Genomic DNA, 12,680 nt, shown 5'->3' with positions numbered 1-12,680 from the left:
AGATAATATATGCAAAGCTCTTTATGAACTATCAAGTGCAAAGTTCAATTGGAATAAAATAATAGTAAGTTGTAGTATTTTTTTACATTTTCTTTTTAAAATTAATTTCTTTTTAACATTTTTTCTTTAAAAATTTTAAGTTTGAAATTCCCTCCCTCCCAACACTTTTCTACCCACTGAGAAGACAAACAATGTGATATCAATTATGCCTGTGAAATCAGGCAAAACAGATTTCCACATTAGCCATATTGCAAAACAAAGCAAATAAAGTAAGAAAAATATACTTCAATCTGTGCTTAGAGTTCATCGCTTCTTTCTCTAGAGGTGGATAACATTTTTTCATCATGAGCCCCCTGGAATTGTCTTGAATCACTATATTGATGAAAGTAACCAAGTCTTTCACAGTGGATTATCATTACAAAATTGCTACTAATGTCACCTCCTGGCTCTTCTCACTTTACTTGGCATCAGTTCATATAGATCTTAATATGTTTTTCTGACCCTGTCTTTCCATCATTTCTTATAACAGAATACTATTTCATCATATTCATATCCCATAACTTGTTCAGTCATTTTGCAATTGATGGACAACACTTTGATATCCAATTCTTTGCCACCACAAAAATAGCTTCTATAAATATTTTTGTACTTAAAATACTTTTCCTTGTCCTATGATTTCTTTGGGTCACAGACCTACTAGTGCTATTGTTAGATCAAAGGACATTTAGAGTTTTGTACTCCTTTGGTCCTAGTTCCAAACTGTTCTCTAAAATGGTCAAACTAATTCATACTTCAATCAATAGGGCACTAGTGTACCCATTTTATCATAGCCTCTCCAACATTTGTCATTTCTGATAGATGTTAGGTGGTACTTCAGAGTTATTTTAATTTGCTTTTCTCTAACAATATCAAGTTAGAGCATTTTAAAATATGACTACAGATAGCTTTGATTTCTTCTTTTGAAAACTGCCTGTTCATATACTTTGACAATTTATCAAATGGGGAATGGCTCTTATTTTTTAAAAATTTTACCCAGTTGTCTATATATTTGAAAAATGAAGCCTTGATCAAAGAATCTTTCTGTAAATTAAAAAAAAATTTCCTTATCTATGGTACCTTTTAGCAAAATGTAGTTTTCCTTATTGTCTTTCTTAATGAGATCCCTTTTGCTATTGCAAAAATTTGGAGTCTATGTAGACTACTTTTAACTGCCCTAATAGTGATAAAGTTCTTAGGAATTAAATGTATTAACATCATGAATAGGAATGTAAACTGTTTAATCATATTAAGACTTTTAATTTTTCACTTTATTTTGGTTGCCATTTAAAAATATATAACATAAAATAATATGTAACAGACCAATATAATATATATGATTTATTATAAATATATAATAAATTATAATAGATATGCTTATGTAAGAAAAACAAATTCTCACATTAGCTATTTGAAAAAAATTGATATTTAATTTTTTTTACCTCATTCTCATTATGCTCTCCTCGTGGGAAATAAAATGAAGAACAGTGTGTTTCAATCAGCATTCAGATTCTGTCTGCTCCTTCTGTGGTATCAGGTAGCTTTTCTCTTTATGAGTCCATTGGAGTTGTCTTGGATCCTTACCTTGTTGATAATAGTTGTCATTCACAGTTGATCATCATATATTATTGTTACTGTGTACATTCTCTTGGTTCTGCTCACTTCACTTTGCATCACTTCATAGAAATCTTTCCTGTTTATTTTGTGATCATTTTTTGCTATTTCTTATGGCACAACCATTATTTCATTATAATTATATACAACAAATTCTTCAGCCATTCCCCAATTTATGGATATCTCTTTAATTTTCAGTTCTTTGTCACTCTAAAAAGAGGAACTATAAATATTTGAGAACATATAGTTTCTTTTCATTTTTTTATCATTTTGTGAGATAAAGCAAATAATGGTATTATTTGGATCAAAAGGTATACATACAGTTTTATAACTTTATGAGTACAATTCCAGATTGTGTTCCAAAGGGATTCGATCACTTCACAGTTCCACTAATAATGTAATAGTATCTCATTTTTTTCCATAACCCTATCCAACATTTGCCATTTTGCTCTTTTATTATTTTAGCTATTCTGATAGGTATGAGATTTCAGAGTTGTTTTGATTTACATTTCTCTAATCAATAATGATTTAAAACATTATTCATACATATATATGAAATCAAGGAGATATATGCATATCTACCTGATTTCTTATCAAGAAACTGTCTGTTGACATCTTTTCACCATTTATGAATTGGGGGATGGCTTAGATTCTTTTATATATGACAAAATTCTCTATATATTTTAGATGAGATTTCTATCAAAGAAACTATAAATTTTTATTTATGTGTATAAATACAAAACCTTTTCAATTTAATGTCTTCAAAATTATTATTAATTTTACATTTCTCAATGCCTTATATCACTTGTTTATTCATAGATTCTTCTACTATCCATGAATCTGAAAGATAATATGTTCTCCATTCTTTTATTTGTTTGTGAAATCTTCCTTTATACTTTGGTCATGTATCCATTTTTATTTTATTTTGGTAAATGGTGTAAGAGATTTTTAGTCTATATTTGGTTTCTGTCAAATTGCTTTCCATGTTTCCCAATATTTGATTAGATAAAAAATTCATATTTCAAAAACTTGGATCTTTACCTTTGTCAGACACAAGATTACTATAATCTTTTATGACTGCTTATTGCATGTTTATTCTGTTCCATGATCTATCCTTCTATTTCTTAGCCAGTACCAGATAGTTATCAGATAATTATAATATAATAATATAGTTTGAAATCTAGTTTGAAATCTACTACTGTGAGACCTTCTTCCTTAATATTTTTTTTATTATTTCCTTTGGTATTGTTGACATTTTGTTTTTCCAAATGAATTTTTCTATTTCAATAAAATATTTTTTGGTATTTTAATTGAGACAGCATCAAATAAGTAGACAATTTAGGTAGAATTCTCATTTTAATAATATTGTCTCTGCCTACCCTCAACAATGGATATTTCCCAGTATTTTTTGTAAAATAGGAATAAGTGTTGTTTTTTGTCAAAAACTTTTCCTTTTGGACTTCTGGGCTAAGATGGCCACAGAATAGAAGCAAAGGTCTTCTTATCCTCACCACCAACTGATATAAAGCATCTTGAAAGAACAAAAATCAAAATCAGATGAGTGAAGGTGCTCTACTGTAGGGTATAGTCTTGAAGGTAGGCAGAGTTTGGATGTTTCCATGGTATAAGGGGGTAAAATTACTCCTACCAAAGTGTGAGCTGATCACCCCTCCCCCACTCCAACTACTGCACCAGAATGATAGCAAGCAGAGGACATCTCTAGGTTCTTGGGGGGCTGGCTGAGGACACCACAGATTTACCCCTGAGAGCAGCAAGACTTGGGACCCCAGGAGCCTGAGGAACAAGGAGCTTGGGCACAGAGATAGGACAGGGAGGGGCTGCCAACAGCAGATGTCATAGAGATTGAAAAATAGCCTCCAGGCAAAAAACACTTGGTAGCTTGATACACAGAGACCTGCCTACTCTCCTCACTCAGACTTCTGGCTGGGAAGGGAGGAAAAAACTAACACAGCAATGGCCACCAACACCCAAGAACTGCAATCTACAACTACCAAAAAAATGAGAAAAAAAAAACAACTATGACCTTGGATAACTTCTATGAGGAAAAGCAGTAGACCACAGAGGAGACAACAGAGGGCAGCAAACAAGCAAACACATCCAAACGTTCAAAAAAAATGGAGATTGGTCACAAGCTCTCCAGGAAAGTAAATTCAGATTTGAGAACCAAGTGAGAGAGATAGAAGAAACATGGCAAGAAAAGTGAGAAATAGTTCAAAAAGAAAATAACATTTTAAAAGACAGAATCTTCCACTTGGAAAAAAAAACAGAAATAAAATGAAATGATAATGAAGCTGTCCACCGACTCCACGAAGATTCCTAGTGGGTTGGACACTCAGAAAGGGGAACCAAGGACTGAGTGAAAATGGGTTACAGGTTAAGGATTAATGGACAGAGAACATAAGGCGGGGATAAAGACACGCAGACACAGAAAGTTTTGGCATAAGGTAGACAGACAGCGAGTAAGCTCTGATGGTCAAGAGCTTATTTCCAACTGATTTCTTGTCACTTTTTATTGGGGTTACAACAGTATGGGGGGAAGGGGAGAGGCCAGTGGCCTGATACATTAACATTATGAGGTAATCATCATAAAATGCAAACTACCAAAACCTGAAACAATAGGTAGAGTTAAGATCAGGATCCAGGGTGGATATGGCCTAAGGCATCTACTGATGTTTGATACCTATGTTAATTGATCATTGAAGGAAAAGTAAGGAGACTGAGATAACTGACTCTCTTCTGGGGTGTGACCTTAGGGAAGGGCTAGGGATTTGGCAAGGTCAACATTCAATTTGACTCAAGATTGCAGGGATCAATCATTAGCCATATAAGAGTTAAGTTTTGAATACTTCTTAAAATAATATCACAATTAATGTATACCTGGATTGCTACAGATAATCAAATTGGAGACCAGAAATGAGTTGCTGGAAGTCATGAAAAGCAGGATAGACCAAATCAAAAAGGGAAATCAAAATATTATGGTTAAAAACCAGTCTTTAAAGACTAGAACTGGGCAAATAGAAGCCAGTGATCTTATAAGACAGCAAGAATTTATAAAGCAAAGTCAAAAGAATGACAAAATAGAAGGAAATGTGAAATATCTCATTGAGAAGATGACTGACCTGGAAATTTGAGAATCATAGGTCTACCTGAAAATCTAGAAATCAACATAAATCTTGACATCATACTATAAGAAATTATGCAAGAAAATTGCCCTGATTTTTTTGAACAAGTGCTCAAAATAGACATTGAAAGAGTCCATAGATCACCCTCTACATTAAATCATCAAAATACAACACCTAGGAATGTAATTACCAAATTCAAGAGCTTCCAAGCTAAGGAGAAAATATTGCAAGAAACCTGAAAGAGATAATTCAGATATCAAGGAGCACCAATCAGGATTACATAGAATCTGGTAACCTACACACTAAAGAACCTCAAGGCTTTGAATAAGATATTCAGAAAGCCAAGAGAATTGGGTCTACAACCAAGGATCATCTACTCATCAAAACTGACTTTCCATGGGAAAGTATGGGCATTTAACAAAATAGAAGATTTCCAAGTATTTGTAAAGAAAAGGCCAGAACTAAACAGAAAATTTGATATCCAAGTACAAAATTCAAGAGAAACATGAAAAGATAAACAGAGAGAGAGGGAAAAGAAAACTTTCTTTTAAGGGCTTCAGTAAGTTCAAATTTTTTATTCCTATATGGAAAAATTATATTTGTAACTCTTAAAAACTGTATTCACTCTCATAGTAGTTAGAATAATTATTCAGAAGTAGTGGTTGGGGCACTAAGTGGTTTAAGATGATATGTAAAAAATAAAACCAGGGGAATAGAAGATGGAACCAAGAGAAAGTTGAAGGAATAAGAAAAATAGGATAATTTGTACACATAGAGAAACACAGGGGAGGGGGAGGGGAAGAATGCTATTATAAGAAGAAGAGGAAAAGAGTGCTAATAGGTAATACTCAAACCTTATTCTCAGTGAAATCAAATTTGAGAAGGAAGAACATCTAGATCCATTTGGGTATCTAATTCTATCTTACCCTTAAGGGAAGCTGAGAGGGAAAAACCAAGGGCAGGAGTGGGGTGTGGAGTACCCAAAGGGATGGAAAGAGATGGAGGAGGGAATTTAATAGACCCGAAAAAAAAATAATAGGCGAATAAGAAGGGAGGGAATGAAAAGGGAATTAAATAAGGGTGGGGATTAGCAGGACTGATTAAAAGCAAAACACTGGTGTAGAAGGAAATAATGAAAGAAGAAAAAGCAGGACTAGAAGAGGAAATAAAAATGATGGGGAATACACAGGTGGTAATCATAATCTGAATAAGAGTGGAATGAACTCATCCATAAGATGGAAGTAAATAGGAGTGTGGATTAGAAACCAAAATCCTACCCTATGTTGTCTATAAAAAAAAAACTACACAAGGTAGGAAGACACACAAAGGGTAAAGGTAAAAGGCTGGAGCAAAAGGTATTGGGCATCAACTGAGAAAAATAAGGCAGGAGTAGCAATCATGATATTTGACAAAGGCAAAGTAAAAATAGATCTGATTAAAAGAGATAGGAAAGGTAATTACATCCTGATAAAAGGCAGTAGCCAATGAGGAAATATCAGTACTCAACATGTATGCACCAAATGGTATAAAACCCAAATTTTTAAAGGAGAACCTATTGGAGTTTTAGGAGGAAATAGTAGTAAAACTATACTAGTGGGAGACCTGAATCTCTCTCTCTCAGATCTAGATAAATCAAACCAAAAAATAAATAAGAAAGAGGTAAAAAATGTGAATGAAATCTTAGAAAAATTAGACTTAATAGGTATATGGAGAAAAATAAATAGGGAAAAAAAAGTACACCTTCTTTTCAGCAACACACAAAACATTCCCAAAGATTGACCATGTACTAGGGCATTAGAACATTGCAAACAAATGCAAAAAAGCAGAAATAATAAAAAATTTCCTAATGCAATAAAATAATTAGCAAGGGTACATGGAGAGGCAAATCAAAAATATACTGGAAGTTAAATAATATGATTCTCCAAAATTGGATGGTAAAAGAACAAATTATAGAAACAATAATTTTATTGAAGAGAATGACAATGATGAGACATCCTACCAAAATCTATGGGATGCAACCAAAGCAGTACTCAGGGGGAAATTTGTATCCCTGAGTGTGTACATTAACAAATCAGAAAGGGAAGATGTCAATGAATTGGGCATGCAAATTTAAAAAATAGAAAGAGAATAAATTAAATATCCCCAGATAAAAGCTAAATTAGAAATCTTAAAAATTAAGGGAGAAAGTAATAAAATTGAAAGTAAAAGAACTATTGAATTCATAAATATGACTAGAAGCTGGTACTTTGAAAAGACAAATAAAATAGATAAAGTACTGGTTAATCTAATAAAAAAAGGAAACAAGAAAACCAATTTAATAGTATCAAAGATGAAAAGGGAAGTCTCACCTCTAATGAAGAGGAAATCAAGACAATTATTAAAAACTATTTTGCCCAATTTTATGATAATAAATATGGCAACATAGGTAATATATTTACAAAAACATAAATTGCCTAGATTAACAGAAGAAGAAATAATATACTTAAATAATCCCATATCGGAAAAAGAAATTGAACAAACCATCAAAGAACTCCCTAAGAAAAAATCCCCTCATTCCTATTGAATGAGAAAAAACACTCATTCCTAATGAAAACACTAGAAAGTATAGGAATAGAATGACCATTTCTCAATATAATAAGCAGTATATGTTTAAAAGCATCAATAAGTATCATCTGCAATGGGGACAAGTTAGAAGCCTTCCCAGTAAGATCACGAGTGAAACAATGATTCCTATTATCACCTCTTTTATTCACTATTGTACACTAGCAGTAGAAATTAGAGAAGAAAAAGAAATTGAAAGGATTAAAATAGGAAATGAGGAGACTAAACTATCACTCTTTGCAGATGATATTATGGTCTACTTAAAGAATCCTAGAGAATCAAGTAAAAAGCTAATGGAAATAATCAACAACTTTAGCAAAGTTGTAGGATACAAAATAAACCCACATAAATCATCAGCATTTCTATATATTTCCAACACATCTCAGCAGCAAGAGTTAGAAAGAGAAATTCCATTTAAAATCCCCCTAGACCAGTGATGGGCAAACTACCGACAGTGGGCCAGATGAGGCCCCCTGAAATGTTCTATCCAGCTGCAAGACATTATTCCTAATCTGATGAATACAATGTGTTGGATACAATACAATGAACCTTCTAAAGAGTTGCCTTAGAAACAGACTGACAGATGAGCATTTCCTTTCCTTTGGCCCCCTCTTTAAAAATTTGCCCATCACTGCCCTAGACAATATAAAATATTTAGGAATCTATTTGCCAAGACAAACACAGCAATTATATGAATACAACTACAAAACACTTCCCACCCAATTAAAACTAGATCTAAATAAATGGAAAAACATTCATTGCTCATGGGTAGGATGAGCTAACATAATAAAAAACACAATCTTACCCAAATTAATTTACTTGTTCAGTGCTATACCTATCTACCAAGAAACTTTTTTGCAAAATTAGAAAAAAATTATAACAAAGTTCATTTGAAAGAACAAAAAGATCAAGAATATCAAGGCAAATAATGAAAAAAAATGTGAAGGATGGAGGGCTAGCAGTACCAGATCTTAAACTGTACTATAATGCAGTGGTCATCAAAGCAATATGGTACTGGCTAAGAGATAGAAGGGTGGATCAATTGAATGGACTTGGGGTAAATGACCTCAGCAAGATAGTGTACTATAAATACAGAGATCCCAACTTTTGAGAAAAAAACAAACTATTTGACAAAGAATGCTGGAAAATTGGAAAACAGCATGGAAGAGATTAGGTTTAGATCAACATCTCACACCCTATACCAAGGTAAATTCAGAATGAGGGAATGACAAATATAAAGAAGGAAAATATAATAAATTAGGTGAACATAGAATAGTATACTTGTCAGATCTATGGGAAAGGAAAGATTTTAAGACCAAGTAAGAGATAGAGAATATTACAAAATGAAAAATGAATACAAATGTACATTTGAATTGACTACATTAAATTAAAAAAATTTTACAAACAAAACAATGCCACCAAAATTAGAAGGGAAGTAACAAATTCGGAAAAAAATCTTTATAACAAAAACCTCTGACAAATGTCTAATTACTCAAATTTATAAGAAGCTAAATCAATTGTACAAAAAATCAAGCCATTCCCCAATTAATAAATGGGCAAGGGACATGAATAGACAATTTTCAGATAAAGAAATCAAATCTATCAAATAAGCACATAGAAAAGTGTTCTAAATCTTATATAAATTTATAATTAGAGAAATACAAATAAAAACAACTCTGAGGTACCACCTCACACCTAGCAGACTGGCTAGTATGACAGCAAAGGAAAGTAATAAATGTTGGAGGGAATTATGGGGGATGAAGTTCAGGGTTCAAAATCTTTATTTATACAGGCTGAACTGAAATGGCCTCCAGGAACTGAGGCAGAGTGAAAGAAGCAGAATCAGGAGAACATTATACACAGAGATGGATACACTAGCACAATCGAATGTAATGGACTTCTCTACAAGCAGCAATGCAATTATCCAGGATGATTCTGAGGAACTTATGAGAAAGAACACTATCCATATCCAGGGAAAGAACTGTGGGAGTAGAAATACAGAAGGAAAACAATGGTTTGATCACATGGGTCAATGGGGAGGTGATTGGGGAATTAGACTCTAAATGATCACCCTAGTGCAAATATTATTAATATGAAAACAGGTCTTGATCAATGACACATGTAAAACTCAGTGGATTTGCTCATTGGCTATGTTGGGGGGTGGTGAGAAGAGAGAATGGAAAGAACATGAATCATGTAACTTTGGAAAAACACTCTAAATTAAATAAACAAATAAATACATAAACTTTAAAAAAACCGTTTTCCCTTCATCTATTGATATAATCACATGATTTTGTTACATTTTTGTTGATATATCAATTATGTTAATAGTTTTCCTTACATTAAATCATCCCTGTACATCTGGTATTAATACTGTTTGGTGAATATATAATATATGTTATATATTGTTGTATCTCCTGGCTAATATTTTAGAATTTTTACATCTATATTCATTAATCAAATTGGCTTATAATTTTTCCCTGTCTTTACCTGATTTAAGTATTAGCACCATATTTGTTCCCAAAATGGAATTTGGTAGGATTCCTCCTAGAAAATTCTTCTAAATTCTTGTTTAATATTGAAATAAGATGATTTTTAAATGTAAGGTAAAATTCACTTGTAAATCCATCTGGTTATGATGCTTTTTTTTCTTAGGAATTTCTTTTATGATCTGTTCAATTTTTTTCTAAAATAGGTTTGTTGAAATCTTCTGTTTCCTTCTAATTTTTACATTTTTATAGTTTTTATATTCATATTTTTGTAAGTATTCATCTTTTCACTTAAATTATTAAATGTGTTGTCATATAATTAGGTAAAATAACTCCCAATAATTATTTTTATTTCATCTTCATTAATGGTAAGTTCACGTTTTTCATTTTTGATGCTAGCAATTTGGTTTTCTTCTTTTTTTAATAATCATATTAATCAATAGTTTATTTTGTTGTTTTTTTAAATAAAACCAATTCTTAGTTTTATTGATTAATTCAATAGTTTTCTTACATTTAATTTTGTTAGTTTTGCCTTTAATTTTAAGGATTTTCAATTTAGTATCTATTTGGGAATTTTTAATTTCTTCTTTTGCTAATTTTTAGAATGTATTCCTAATAACATTGATTTATTATTTCTCTATTTTATTGATATAATACTTAGATATATAAATTTTCTTCTAACTACTTCTTTCTGTATCTCTTAAGTTCTACTCAATTTAATAATGTAATATCTTAGCCTTAGCATTAAGTTACTATAGTGACAATGCCTTCCATATGTACAGTAAGATTGAGATAAAAGAGAAGTAAAACACTGGCTGAATAGTAAAAACAAACAAACAAACAAAAAAAAACCCATAAAATTTCTATCTTCATGGAAAGCTGTCTCCAAGACCTTACAGAGTTTGAATTTGATTTGTTTTAGAAACTAGGTTATAAATAATTGAAAAGTGCTTTGGACAAATTTCTTATGACAGCCAAAAAATCCATAAAGTTTCATTGTTTGGTCAATGACAATAACATTTTGTTTTTGCTTTTAATACAGTTAGCAGTAGCCAAAATTATATTTTTTGAACTTTGTTTTTACAAAGAGAAGTGGAAGGGTTGATGATGACCATGTCTAAATAACTAGGCTAACATTGAAAAGAGCAAATGTTTACACAAGACTTGTAGCAAGGCAAGACTCTTTTGCACTGTTCGTTATCAGTACTTAAGAGGAGTTGTATCAGTCCACTACAATGACTCATTAATGATAAGACTTGCCAAAAATAAACTTATTTCATGTTTCTTCTTACAAATTCTATGTTCTACTCAAACTTACCTACTTTTATTTCCCAGGCATCTTCTACCACTGTGCCTTTGTTTGTTATCCTCCGTATCTAGAATGTACTCCCTCTTTACTTTTACCTTTTGGAATCTATAGCTCCCTTCATGGCTTAGCTCAGACACTATCTTTTATACAAGGCATTTCTTGATCTTTCAGCTCTAAATCTGTCACTGAAAGGTTGTAGCATTCTCTTAGACTTTAGTGAGCCTCACCCTACACAATCAGTTTTTATATATCTATTTTGGTTGTAGTTTGCATCTCTTCCCCAATAACATTTAGGAATTATTTCTGTTTTTACTTTTTGAATCCCAAGAGGTACTGTAGGAATATAGGCATATGTGTGTACTGTTGGTGAAGTTGTGAATTGTCTAGTAATGCTAGAAAGCCATTTAGAACTGTGATCCCAAAGTAATTTTACATAGTATTTGGTTCAAACATCACTTCTAGTCTTGTACCCAAAAAGACATTAAAGGAAAAAGAAGTATCCAAAGCCATATATAGAAGTTCCTTTTATTGTAGTCAAGAACTGGAAGTGGAGGGGGCTTGCATATTTTTTAGTTGCAGAATGGCTAAACAGTTATAATTTATATAACTATATAAACTATATTTATATAGCATACAAAACTATATTTATATAGCATATAAAATATTATTGTGCTAAAAGAAATTATGAAAGAGGATGTTTCAGAGAAACCTGGTAATATTTGTATGAACAGATGCAGAGTGAATTGAGAAGAATCAGAACAGTATACACAATAATAATAATATTATAAAAGTTAAAGAATTTTGAAAGACTTATGAACTCCAATCAATTCAACAACCACTCGTGGTCTGAAATTAATATTGAATCATATTACTCAACTCCTGACAAATAGGTGAAAGATGCTAGATATAAAAGAAGGCCTACATTTTTAACACAGTCAATGTGAGATTTACTTGACTGTGCACTGCTGACCCAAGGGTGTTGGGGGGTGAGGGAGTTGTTTTCATTTAATAGGATTTATTCCCAAATATATTAGTCCCTTCCTCCCCTCCCCCATATCCCATAAGGTATTTGTGGGAAAAGCACTAAAAAGAAAACTCCTATCTCACTCCAATCTATCTAAAGCTTTATTGAAACAAAAGCAACCAGTTTCCCAGGCTGAAATTAACTAACTGTTCCCCATCCCCACTCTGAATCTGCTTTGATTCAAGATTCCCTCCTAGGGGCAGGATTGGTCCTTATGTAGACCAATCCTGTGCCTGGAAATAGGGGTGTGTGTGTGTGTGTGTGTGTGTGTGTGTGTGTGTGTCCCCTCCCTGGTACAGGATTGGTCCATTTTAAGACCAATCCCATGCTAGGAAGCAGGGGGTGTGGCCCATCCCCCAACAAACGATTGGTCCATTCAAGACCAGTCCCATACCAGGAAGTAGGAAGGCGGGACCCTTCGGGCATGCTGGGAAATGCAGTCTCCGGCCAGGATACATTTTAAA

Source organism: Gracilinanus agilis, chromosome 3, assembly GCF_016433145.1.
Source record: "Gracilinanus agilis isolate LMUSP501 chromosome 3, AgileGrace, whole genome shotgun sequence".
NCBI classification, from domain to species: domain Eukaryota; kingdom Metazoa; phylum Chordata; class Mammalia; order Didelphimorphia; family Didelphidae; genus Gracilinanus; species Gracilinanus agilis.
Note: the sequence above shows the minus strand (reverse complement) of the source record.